Source organism: Pseudophryne corroboree, chromosome 3 (assembly GCF_028390025.1).
Source record: "Pseudophryne corroboree isolate aPseCor3 chromosome 3, aPseCor3.hap2, whole genome shotgun sequence".
Classification (NCBI taxonomy): Eukaryota; Metazoa; Chordata; class Amphibia; order Anura; family Myobatrachidae; genus Pseudophryne; species Pseudophryne corroboree.
The window spans coordinates 460,496,866-460,510,223 of record NC_086446.1 but is presented as its reverse complement, the minus strand read 5'-3'; the positions used below and the strand labels follow the sequence as shown (position 1 = coordinate 460,510,223).

The 13,358-nt window shown below is 45.2% G+C and overlaps 1 long non-coding RNA gene across 2 annotated transcripts in view; it reads left to right on the top strand.

Annotated features, from left to right (window-relative positions):
- The window catches only part of LOC135055998 (uncharacterized), a 138,950-nt gene extending 125,844 nt beyond the window's left edge, over positions 1-13,106 (top strand). For both annotated transcript variants that reach the window (XR_010243864.1, XR_010243863.1), the window contains one exon: positions 11,771-13,106. This is a non-coding gene — a long non-coding RNA (uncharacterized LOC135055998). The remainder of the gene's footprint in view (positions 1-11,770) is intronic.
- Positions 13,107-13,358: the final 252 nt, after the last annotated feature.

Genomic DNA, 13,358 nt, shown 5'->3' with positions numbered 1-13,358 from the left:
GGTACCACAAAGAGGCTCGAGTAGAACCCCTCCCCCCGCTGGGACGGAGGGACGGGAACAATGACCCTCTGTAGACACAATTTTTGAATGGCCGCCCGGACCACCTCCCTGTCCGGAAGAACCACTGGTAATGCCGAAATGAAGAACCGGTGAGGGGGCATCTCCTGAAACTCCAGTTTGTATCCTTGAGACACTATTTCTAACTCCCAAGGATCCAGGTCTGATTGAATCCAGACCTGGCTGAATACTTGAAGACGGCCCCCCACCGGTCCGGACTCCCCCAGGGAAGCCCTAGCGTCATGCGGTGTACTTGGTAGCAGCTGGGGAGGACTTCTGGTCCTGTGCACCTGAGGTTGCAGGAATTTTTCTTCCCCATCCTCTACCCTTTGAGGCGAGGAAAGACGAACCCTTTCCACGCCTGTATTTATTGTGACGAAAGGACTGCATTTGCTGATGTGGTGCCTTCTTCTGTTGTGTGGGAACATAAGGAAGAAAAGAGGACTTACCCGCAGTCGAGGTCGAGACTAGGTCCGCCAGGCCGTCCCCAAACAAGACCGTACCCTTAAAGGGTAGAGCTTCCATAGACCTCTTGGAGTCGGCATCAGCATTCCATTGATGGATTCACAAGGCCCTCCTGGCAGATATCGACATGGCATTGGTCCTTGATCCCAAGAGACAGACGTCCCTTGCTGCGTCCTTCAGGTAATCTGCAGCGTCCTTAATATAACCAAGAGTTAGAAGGACATTATCTTTATCAAGAGTATCCATGTCACTAGCTAAATTCTCCGCCCATTTATCAATAGCACTACTCACCCATACCGACGCCACAGCAGGTCTGAGCAATGCACCCGTATTAGCGAAAATGGACTTCAGACACGTCTCCAACTTGCGATCCGCCGGATCCTTGAGAGCTGCCGTGTCAGGAGACGGAAGCGTCACCTTCTTAGACAAACGGCATAGAGCTTTATCAACGGTTGGAGATGTCTCCCATTTTTCCCTGTCATCAGAGGGAAAAGGATACGCCATAAAAATCCTCTTGGGAATCTGCCATTTCTTATCCGGCGATTCCCAAGCCTTTTCACAAAGAGTATTCATTTCATGAGAGGGGGGAAACTTTACCTCAGGTTTCTTCCCCTTGAATAAGCAAATCCTTGTTTCCTGCACCGCAGGTTCATCTGAAATCTGCAACACATCCTTTATAGCCACAATCATGTACTGAATACTCTTAATCAAACGTGGATGTAACGCCGTCTCAGTGAAATCGACCTCGGAATCAGAGTCTGTGTCGGTATCCGTATCCCCCACCTGAGTAAATGGCCTCTTATGGGACCCAGATGGGGTCTGTACCCGAGATAAAGCCTCCTCCATAGATTTCTTCCACACCTGGGTCTGTGACTCAGACTTATCTAACCTCTTAGATAAAGAAGCTACATTGGAATTTATTGTAGTAAGGAGTGCTAGTAAATCAGGAGTCGGCTGCGTCGACAGTGCTAGCTCTAGCCCCGCATCCCCACCTCCTATAACCTCCTCTGGTGAATAACATTCAGGTTCCGACATGTCGACACGCAGTACCGACACCCACAACACCCAGATTCGTCCCAGCAAGGTGACAGGCCCACAATTCAGCCCAGAAGAGGAGACAGAGGGAGTATGCCAGCTCACACCCCAGGGCCTGTATTGGGACACAGAAGATTAAGTGTACCCAGCGCTGCCTTATAGTTCACAACTGGTACCCCACAGCGGCTCCCCACTGGAGATGCCACTTATACTTGCAGAAAACGTGGAGGTCCCGGCAGCGTCTCTCCCTCAGTGCTGTGTAGGGAGAAAATGGCGCGCGAGTGAGCCGCGGACCGAAGCTCCGCCCCCTTCCCGGTGGCTTCGGCCTGCCAAATTTTAACATACAAAAAATGCCCGGCGGGGGTCTGTAATAAAGTGCCTCGGCACCTACGATCTTTTGCCGGCTCAGTAACCTTAGTAACATGCCCCCCAGGGCGCCCCCCCCAGCGCCCTGCACCCAGTGACAAGCGTTGGTGATGTGTGTGTGGGAGCATGGAGCACAGCGTTACCGCTGTGCTTTACCTTCCGTCACTGAAGTCTTCTGCCGTCCTGAAGTCTTCTGTTCTTCTCATACTCACCCGACTTCTGACTTCTGGCTTCTGTGAGGGGGTGACGGGGTGACGGCGTGGCTCCGGGAACAAGCAGCTAGGCGCACCAAGTGATCGAACCCTCTGGAGCTAATGGTGTCCAGTAGCCGAGAAGCAGAGCCTTGAAACTCACAGACAGGGCTGTTTCTAGCCAATTTAGCTCCAAGTGCGAGATTTAAAAATGCGCCCCCCACCATGACATAAAAAAATGTGTGTCCCCACCCCCCCACACACCTAGATTAAAAAAAAAACGTGTGCGCGCACCCGGCAAGGGGGCGTGGCCTCATCTAAATGGGTGTGGCCTCGTCTGAAAAGACTACCTCACAATCCAGTTTTTGACCCTGCTCCAACAGATCACGACCACCACAGGAAAAAAAAATTCTACCATATTAAGCCCCACACAGAAATGCCCCCTGCACCATATTCTGCCACAAACCACAATGCCTTTGATACATTAAATCCCCACACTACGGCAGGCAAGAGTCCCCATTTCACACATTACGGCAGGTGTCCCCATTTTACACATTGAGAGAGAGAGAATACTTACAGAGGCGATTACCGCTCTTCGGCCCGCTTCACCAGATGCTCCTCGCGCCGGCCTTTCCCTCTTCCTAACTTGGATCCCCCTCTGTACTCCGCTCGGGGGGGGTGTTGTTCCACGGAGTGACGGGGTTGCGTCGTGACGCAACGATGCAACCGCGTCATTCCGTGAAACTCCGCCCCCCGAGTGGGTTACTCGGGGAGAAATAGGAGGGGGAAGCAGGGAGCCACAGTTAGTGCCGTGGCGGGCGCCCAGTGCGGTTGCACTGCTCGCCTGCCCCAAGAAACGGCCCTGCTCACAGAAGTAGGTCTGCTTCTCTCCCCTCACTCCCACGCTGCAGGGAGCCTGTAGCCAGCAGGGCTCCCTGAAAATAAAAAACCTAAAAAAAAGTATTTTCCTAGAGAAACTCAGGAGAGCTCCCCTAGTGTGCATCCAGTCACTCCTGGGCACAAAGTCTAACTGAGGTCTGGAGGAGGGGCATAGAGGGAGGAGCCAGTTCACAACCAGTCAAGTCTTTTTAGTGTGCCCAAGCTCCTGCGGATCCCATCTATACCCCATGGTCCTTTTGGAGTCCCCAGCATCCTCTAGGACGTAAGAGAAACGTAACAAATATACTTTCTTTCAGGAAACTCAGGAGAGCTCCCTGTAATGCACCCAGTCTCCTCTGGGCACAGTAGTAAACTGGGGCTGGAGGAGGGGCATAGAGGGAGGAGCCAGTGGACACCCATACCTAAAGTTCTTTCTTAAAGTGCCCATGTCTCCTGCGGAGCCCGTCTATCCCCCATGGTCCTTACGGAGTCCCCAGCATCCTCTAGGACGTAAGAGAAATACTGGTTGCTTTTTGCATGTAGCAAATAACTGCAGGGCAGCTTTGTTTATACAATGAAATTTAGAATAGGACCTACTGTACCTCTTCCCAACTAGAAATCTCTCATATTTTACATTTGCCCACCTGCCGTGCTGCATGCTCTTCCCAAGGTGCAATCTGCTTTTTTTTTATTTATTAACAGCTATTTATATAGCACACACATGTTCTGTAGCGCTTTACAGAGAATATTTCATTCATTCACATACGTCCCTGCCCCAGTGGAGCTTACATTTTATGTTCCCCATCTAATGGACATGGGTGGTCATTCAGAGTTGATCGCAGCCAGCAACTTTTTGCTGCTGCTGCGATCAACTAGTACACGCCTATGGGGGAGTGTATTTTATCTTAGCAGGGCTGCGATCGCTTGTGCAGCCCTGCTAAGCTAGAAATTTTTCAAGCACAACAAGACCAGCCCTATACCTACTTCCCCTGTGCGACGATCTCTGCGATGCTGGAGCCGGCTTTGACGTCAGACATCTGCCCTCCGTTCTCCTGGACACGCCTGCATTTTCCTTACCACTTCCCGAAAACGGTCTCCAACGGTCCGGATCCGCCCAGGTACGCCTTCTGTCTGTCAATCTTCTTTGTAGTCACCTCTGCGATCGCTTCCATCGTAGGACGCGAAGTAACACGCCGGGCAACGTCGTGCATGCGCAATGCGGCCGCCGCGCATTCCAGACCCGTTCGCACTACAGCGACAAACCACTGCGTGCGAACTGGTCAGAATGACCCCCATAGACACTAGGGGTATATTTTTGTTAGACCCCATTAACCTACTAGTATGCTTTTGGAGGAAATCCACACAAACACGGGGAGAACGTACTAACTCCACATACAGATGGAGCCTCGCTCATCTAGCCTTCTCTGTTGCACCTAGGTGCACCGAGGGTTATTAGCATAAGCCAGGCATGTCCAAACTGCGGCCCTCCAGCTGTTGTGAAACTACATACCCCAGCATGCCCTGACACAGTTTTGGTGTCAGAGAATGCTAAAGCTGTGTCAGGGCATGCTGGGATGTGTAGTTTCTCAACAGCTGGAGGGCCGCAGTTTGGACATGCCTGGCATAAGCCTTTCATCTATTGTTCTTAGCTGCAATACAATACAGAGAGAACAATACAGCAGGGGATTAAATCATTACAGCTGGGGATTAAGGGGCAAATTCAGCAAGTATAGCAAATTCTGCTAATTAGCAGAATTTGCTATCCTTTTGGTCGCATGCTGGGGGGCGCTCATCGCTGAGCAAGGCCGACCAGCATACCGACCGGCTCCTCCCCCATTCAACAAGCAGAAATTGTGATCGCTTCGCAATTTCTGCTTGTCAGTAGAAATTAAAAATGACTCCTGCCGGCGCCGGTTAGCAGGAGTCCTGGCGCCATCTTACCTGTCGTGGTGGCTGTGTGACATCACGCAGCCGCTGCGACCATGGTGCCAATACGCCGCCGTTCGCGCTGCACCACCCACCGTTCGGGTTGTCCCGCAATGCTCCGTCTCCTCACTGGAAATGGAGTGTCGCCCACCCCGTAACCGCCTCTGCCTGATTGACAGGCAGAGGCGATCACATTTTCTGCAGAACCCCCCGCAGAAAATGCGGACGCATGCGCAGTGTGCGAGCCAACCTGAAATTAGCCCCTAAATCCGACAGCACTGGCTCAATTAATCCTATTAAAGGGATAGATGAGCAGGGCTCCATCTGTAGATAAACCACGACTGGGAACAGACAACATGACACCAGCACTGTGAAGGCAGCAACGCTAAAGCACTGTGCCACCATGTTTCTCAGCTACAGACCATAGTTGTTACTGTAAAAAACAAATAAAATAAAAACTGCATAAAAAAAGCAGAGCTGTAAAATGGTGGTGGGGTGTTGTAGTTATTTTCTCACATGATATATGACAATGCTGCACGGAAGGCCTATCACATGACCAGTATCATTACAAAGTCATAATGCATGGGGCTTCAGACCTTAAGGATAGTGTGGCTGAATGCTGACAGCTTGTGTCAATTCTAAAAATCCACAAAAGATGACAATAGCCCCACGTCACATGATAGAGGTCACCCTCTATGTCAGTACAATGGCATCTATTCACAACAAAGATAGGCGACAACAAACATTCTTCCAGAAGCCACTGTCTTCCTGTATGGACCTGTATAAACCTGAAAGTGTAGTATGCCACCTGCCCATTTGTCCTATATAGTTCATGTGTGCAGTATTCTGCAATGTTTGTCAGCTGTGTAAATACAATCAGTCTTTACTAACTACCTATCCTGACCTTGGTAATGCATTTTCTCATCTTAAGGCCCATATAGGGGGTAATTCCAAGTCGACCGCAGCAGAAATTTTTTTAGCAGTTGGGCAAAACCATGTGCACTCCAGGGGTGGGGGGAGGGGGGGAGGCAGATATAACAATTGCAGAGAGAGTTAGATTTGGGTGGGTTATATTGTTTCTGTGCAGGGTAAATACTGGCTGCTTTATTTTTACACTGCAATTTAGATTGCAGATTGAACTCACCACACCAAAATCTCTCTCTCTCTGCACATGTTATATCTGCCTCCCCGCAGTGCACATGGGCCCTCATTCCGAGTTGATCGGTCGCAAGGCGAATTTAGCAGAGTTACACACGCTAAGCCGCCGCCTACTGGGAGTGTATCTTAGCATCTTAAAATTGCGACCGATGTATTCGCAATATTGCGCTCACAAACTACTTAGCAGTTTTAGAGTAGCTCCAGACTTACTCTGCCTGTGCGATCAGTTCAGTGCTTGTCGTTCCTGGTTGACGTCACAAACACACCCAGCGTTCGCCCAGACACTCCCCCGTTTCCCCGGCCACTCCTGCGTTTTTTCCGGAAACGGTAGCGTTATCAGCCACACTCCCATAAAACGGCCTGTTTCCGCCCAGTAACACCCATTTCCTGTCAATCACATTACGATCGCCGGAGCGATGAAAAAGCCGTGAGTAAAAATACTTTCTTCATAGCAAAGATACTTGGCGCAGTCGCAGTGCGAATATTGCGCATGCGCACTAAGCGGAATTTCACTGCGATGCGATGAAAAATACCGAGCGAACGACTCGGAATGAGGGCCATGGTTTTGCCAAATTGCTAACAAAGTTCCTGCTGCGATCAACTCAGAATTACCCCCATAGACGGGCCGATGTGGGGAGAGATGTGTGCACACAGGCCAATCTAGCACCAACGATAGCGATGCGCATCGCTATTGCTGTAGGGGGTACATACACACGGAGCGATAATGCTTAAATTCTAAGCAATCTAGTCAGATTGCTTAGAATATCGCTCCGTGAGTACCCCCCTTTACACTATTTGTCTAATGACATCTTGGCAGACACGCATTCTAATTTGTCTACAATCCAAAATCCCTAAAACCAACCCTCAGTGTTATCTTAATCACCAAGTGATTAAAACATCTCAGGCCATTTCAGCTCTGATCAACAAATTATTGCTCCCCTAAGTCTAATGGGCCCTACACACTGGCCGATACCAGTGAAAGATATGAACGATCTTGTTCATTAATGAACAAGATACCGTTCATATCTTTCAGTGTGTAGGCACCAGTGATGAATGATGCGTGGCCCAGCGCTTGTTCATCGCTGGTGCCGGCTCGTCTAAACATGTAGGCCAATATGGACAATCTCGTCCATATTAGCATGCAGTGCTATGGAGCCGGGTGACGGGGGAGCGAAGTAACTTCACTCCCCCGTCACCTCACCCCCGCCACCGTGTCACCCGCATGCCGTATCGGCCATTGGGCAGCTCGGCGGCAGGTCGTTATGTGTGTAGGGCCCTTAAGTGATACCATCTTTAAAGGTTTATATGAATCTTTAGATATATTTATTAAAAGTTAGTTAGCTCTCAGTAGTGTCCAGCTAAATATACCATAGTATGTTGCTGCTTGTGGCCTCCACAGATTGTAATCGGCCACCTGTCACAAACTTGGGGGTATATTTACTAAATGTAAATTTTGTAGTCTATTACAAAGTCGATTTAAATAGATTTCTATTTCACTGTCCAAATTGCTCATTTACCAACATTCGAATTTGAAGTTGATTTCAAAATTGACTTTGATGTGGGTCGGTTTTAACTAGCGTTTTCTTTTTTTCCCTTGTTTGATTGTCCACTTCAAATTTGAACATAAAATCATCAATAAAAGAGACTAACAAATCTAATTAAAAAAAATATTTAAATAAATCAAATTGACAAGCACTTATGTATTCCTATGGGTCCAAACATAGCACATACACTGTAAGCATCGTGTGATTCTCCAGAAAGTGAACATAAAGTCCTGTGCATCACACGCTTTGTTTTCTTTTAAACTGGTCTGTTAAGAAATTGTTTTTATATGAAAATGTAATTGCTTAGTAGCAATACCTTACCCTATAACTTAAGACCAACTAAAATCTTAATACTTTGAAGAAGTATGTCGTTTGAGTTTGTGTAGCTGTCCCGTGCATCACAGAGAATCGCCCTCATTATAATAATGCTGGCACACACCAAAGCAGATTGAAAGGGAGTTTTGTGGAGGGAGAAGAGAAGGAATTCAATAAAAGGGAGAAAAAGAGCAAAAAAGGGAGTGCCGTGAGTTCTGTCTGGTCTATTTCTGTATTGTGTGTCACACTCCAGAGTTCTTATGGATTCTTACCTCTTTGGTGTCTGACTCGCTGGCGCTAAGGTCCACTCCTGCTGTCCCTGCACATCGCTCCTCACGCTATGTAGTCACTCCATTCCCATGCCGGAATTCCCTACAGATTCTGTGTAAGGGTGCAGCCATGTTGGATGCAGGCACTTGCTTGCTCTCAGCCACTCCATGTGCTGCTCCCTGGGCAGCTGACTGCAGCATCCAATGGAAGACCAGCTGTCCCTATAAAGGGAACTTCCTGAGCACTCACAAGCTGCCAGTGCAACAACGCTTCTCCTGAAGTCGCAGCTCTAATGTGCTCTGATACTCTGTTTCTATCCAGCTCCACTCCAGCTATATCCAGTTTCAGTGTGGTTGCCTTTTAGGTTCTGTTCCAGTCCAGTCACCTATTCGGTTGCTAAGCTGATTTCAGCTGTCACCAATGTCAGTCCGGTTGCCAAGTCGGTTCCAGTTTAATTACCTTCAACTCCAGACAAGTTATCGCATCAGCCTCATTCATTCACCGTGACTATTATCACTCATCGTGAACTATGTTCTAGTACAATAACATTTTTTCTAATTGGAATTGTCTTATCCATGCCTTCAGACTAGCTACCACTTTTACACCTACGTTACCCTGAACAGCCTATCACCATGTGGTTCTAACTCCTCCTTCCAGTTGTCACTGCTCCAAGAGCAAGTGCTGGATCAGGCCACTCATTCTCCTTCCAAGCCTGCTCCAGCCCCTCACGCCTTACCCAGCCAGACCCAATCCTCAGGCATGACATTGTGTTCTCATTTTGAAGTATGTAATATTTTTGATCTAGTCTTTGTTATTACTTTTGTCTTTGTTAGTGTTTCTTTGTGTGGGTGTTTTAAGTTTGTTAGTGGAGTTTGATTTTATTTTATATTTGTTATGTTGGCTGATAGGAGTAGGGCAAGAGAGAAAAGAGGGAGGTTGTTCGGATAAGGGGTTCCACTTTTATAGGTTCCAACCAATCTTCCTGACGAAGGCCTGTGGCCGATACGCGTTGAAGAGACATCCTACACAAGTACATGAATGAAAAGGACATTAAAACTGCTCCTTGAAAATCCTGCATGCCATCCTGGCCTAAGTATTGGGAACTACAAATGACAATACATTAAAGCTAGCATTACTAGCACATATTGTGTACTTTTTGTACTCTTTACGGTTAAAGAAAAGTAAATGGCTCAGATGATGCCACACTTACCTCACCCTCATGGTATTACTAATGTGAGTACATTGGGTGTGCTAGAGACATTTGCTCAATCTCATGGTCTGTCAAAGTTACTGTTGGCCCACCTGTAGGAATAGAATGATAGCTCTAAATGTTATATTTGGAGAAAAAAAAAATCAACATACAAGATGTCCGTTACATCCTTGCTCATACAGAGTTTTAATCCATAGTGAAAGGTTTGTATTAGGATAACTACTGTACCGTAAAGGGAGGAAAAAAAAACATTGATACAACGGATGTATTGTTAGCCTTCAATTGTGGGCTCGGAAACACTAACGTTATTATACTTAGTGCTCAGTACAAGAGTTTCCATTACGCTTCTCAGGCTTTCATTAGCTTATTGATTTCTATCCCTTGGGATAAGGTCATGATATCATTTTATCGTAGTCACTTAATGGAAATTAGTATATGTATAAATATACAATATCACTGATACAACATTTCATAGCAATACCTCAATAACTGAAGGTCTACCTGCTATTTTAGGCAATGTGCATCTAAATGTACTATGCACTGAATACAGGCATTTTTCTTTTAGTTGAAATACCATCACAAGAAAATTAGTCCTATTTACTAGTCATTTCCTAAATTTGAAATGAAAGCTTAACATAAGCAATAACAAGGTTAATGGTATTTTCCCGCTTCTGAGCTAATGTTCCCAGGAACATTAGAGGAAAAGCAAAGCTTAACATGTATAATTTGCATCTTCAGACAGACAAAATGTAGAATGTTCTGATGAGGGACACTGGCGATTCCTGTACCTACTTGGCAAATGAGATGTTATTTTGATAGACTGAATATATTAAATTCAAGCAGAATTTTTTTTTTTTTTTTAAATCAGCGTTTAGAGTGGACCATTAAGCCTTTCACACATCCTCTGAGGATTTGGAGATCAGTGCTCAACATATACTTTCAAGAAGATGCTCAGGTCCACCATATAGGGAATGTGTATTCAGTGCCGTATCTATAATGGTTACAGATATTGCAGTGTATACGGGCCACTGAATCAAAAAGGGATGGGGGGGTGGCACACCCAACTGCATTTGCTGCCAGGCAATAATCAAGACTCCGGCATTATTCTTCAGGCGGTAAAGGGCCCATAAACACTTACACATGGGCTCCCTAATGTCGTAAAAGGCCCGTTAATAGGTGCAAGGATGTAAAAGATACCAAATGCATATGTGGCACAGTAAATAAAAACAGTCAATTCACAATTATGAATAAAAATCCAGACATAAATAAGGGTCAACCTCTAAAGTAGTAAGCTAAAAAGCTAATGAGGGACTAAAAAATGGTAGCAGGCATTTTTATATATATCTTACTGAACTCTGAGAGGAACACACTAGGCCATTGTGTCCTACCTGCCAGCTAGTGTTTTGAATGAGGTGTGCTACCCAGTGGAATCACAAAAAGTTCAATATTATACTCCATACTTATTTTCTTGGTCCAACATCTGGCCATTTTTATGGTTCTAGCCCTTTTAAGGATTGTTAATCCATTGAAGAATGTGTCTGTGACAACTCCAATGATTCTATGTGCAAAATTGAATCTGTTTCTAGATTCATTCAAGCTGGCACAACTAATGATATATATTCGATTGTATTACGCTGTTTCAGACACTTGATACTGTACCCCTGAGGAAGTCCTTCAGGACAAAACATGTTGGGTTCATTGTCCACTTGATTTCTGTTTTACGCTCGATTAATATCAACAAAGAAACCTGCTATATTGAATGCAAACTGGATAAATACTGTCTTTCTGTGAAATTGTAGTTGCTGAATGCAAATTGGATAAACACACAGCGTTTCCCTGTGAAATTCTATAGTTGTTGCTCATGTGCTATTGTGAATACATTTTATCTGTACAAAAGCAATGTTTTTATTCATGAATATATGCACTATGTTTAAAATTGAACTCTGGATGGTATAAACATTAGGACCATTAACTTCAGCGCCCTCGATCTAGTGTAGTTTATGTTCTTTTTGAATCTCAGCTAACAGGGGATTTATCTAGAGGTGCTGCTACCTATCTGTCCTAGCGCTACTTGGTACTTGGTTTATATATAAATTTTGTATTTATTTAAGCAGGAAATGGGAAAACTGAATACTCCAGTAAGGTACGGGTGAGGTGGGCTACCTTTTAGGGTATGTACCGAACATGGACGCCGTCTTGAAATCGGCCATCTTGATTCTAAGTCAGTTTTTTTCAAATGGAAAGGTGGTTGTGTAACATGTCAAACAACATCAGATTTTGCTGAAAAGTTTATTGCTGCAAACAGATTTGAAATAGCAGTTATGGATCAAAAGTTACAAACTTTTTTGTTGCAGGTAACTGAAGATGGCTTTGACAAAAGAGGAGAGAATGGAGGTCATTTTGATGTCTGGAGAACGAAGTTTCCATTTCATAGCTGCAGAATTTAACAACCGGCACCTAGAAAGACCTCCAATTTCACATAACACTGTCAGGTGCCTAATTTCCAAATTCCAAGAAACTGGGACTGTGGCTGACAAGTCACGGAGTGGTCATCCAAAAAGTGCTACTGACAAGACAACCTCAACAATGGTTTTGGCATCCTTCGGGAAGAGCCCACAATGCAGCACAACGCCCACACATTAAATGACTGTCCATTATGGAAAACAGGTCAGCCTGTAATTTCAACAAAAAAAGTGTTATAACTTTTGAACCATTTCCAGCTGGAAGGCACCAGACATTTAGGTACATTATGCATGTGTACTCTGAGTCTTGCTGTGTGCTTGGTGTTGTCCGTTACACCATGGAAGAACTGTATAAGATAAGCAGGAAGGTAGTAGGAGTTAAACAACTGTTATCAATTTAATGAGGTGATGGACATAAAAGTCTTGACGCATTTGAATAATTTGCTTGAAGGTGGGTACTAGGCAGCAATACAGCTCTATGCCATGCAATCCTTTATCCAGAAACAATAGTCTTACTTGAGGGTATCCCCTGTTCTATTGTCACTTGAAGCTCCTTTTGAGGAACATGATGCCTAAGGCAACACAGGTGGTAAAGGGTGGAGATCAGACCTCTACAGTTTGACATGCCAAGACTTCTAATGCAAGGGGTTGAGCCGGGACTATATTAAGTGTCCTAGAGTAAAGAAAGTTACACATTTTTTTAAGTTTTGGTCCAAGCTGTTGGTACGGAGGTGAAACTGGACACAATCATTGAACTTTTGAAAGGACAGCAGATGTGCATTATCTAGAAGAAATTCCATGTTGCATTTGGCCCACTCATTGGGTAAAATTCAAATGTTTGAAAAGTCAGTTGGGTGTCTGTTTTTTCCTGTCTATTAGATAGAAAAAAAAGACTCCCAACTGTCTTTTCAAACATTTGAATCTCCCCCATTAAATGCTTTATGGTCAAGGATGTGGCAAAGTCAAGATAGTGGGACAGTTGCTTAAAGAGTCCCTATGTACAGTGCTCTGGGTAACAGATACATTAGTGGGGGCAGGGTCCTCCCCTAAGGCTTGTACTTCTCTAATGGTAAGGGGGCTGTGGAATGTTCGCCTGTAGATGCAACTAGCATTATGCTGAAAAGAGCTGGGGTCCTAAATACCTATTCTGTGTAGAGTGTGCAGAAATTAGGATGCTTTGAGTCGCAAAAGTTATTGTCCAAATAAAAAATAGAATCATCTGTCTTGATTTGTGATAGTCACATTGAAAAACAAAACAAGAAAACAACCACACAACATAACAAATCATCTTCAGTCAAATTTTCCACTTGCTTACTGCAAATTGTTGAAGTCAAACTTCACTAGCAAATGGTATGATGGTCAATACTGGTAGGTTGTCCTAAATGCGCTTAGCTGACAATTTAAATCATAGATACATATTAAAAACAAATATAGGACAACATGAGACTAAATCCAATTCTAATAAGGCAGCTATATAACA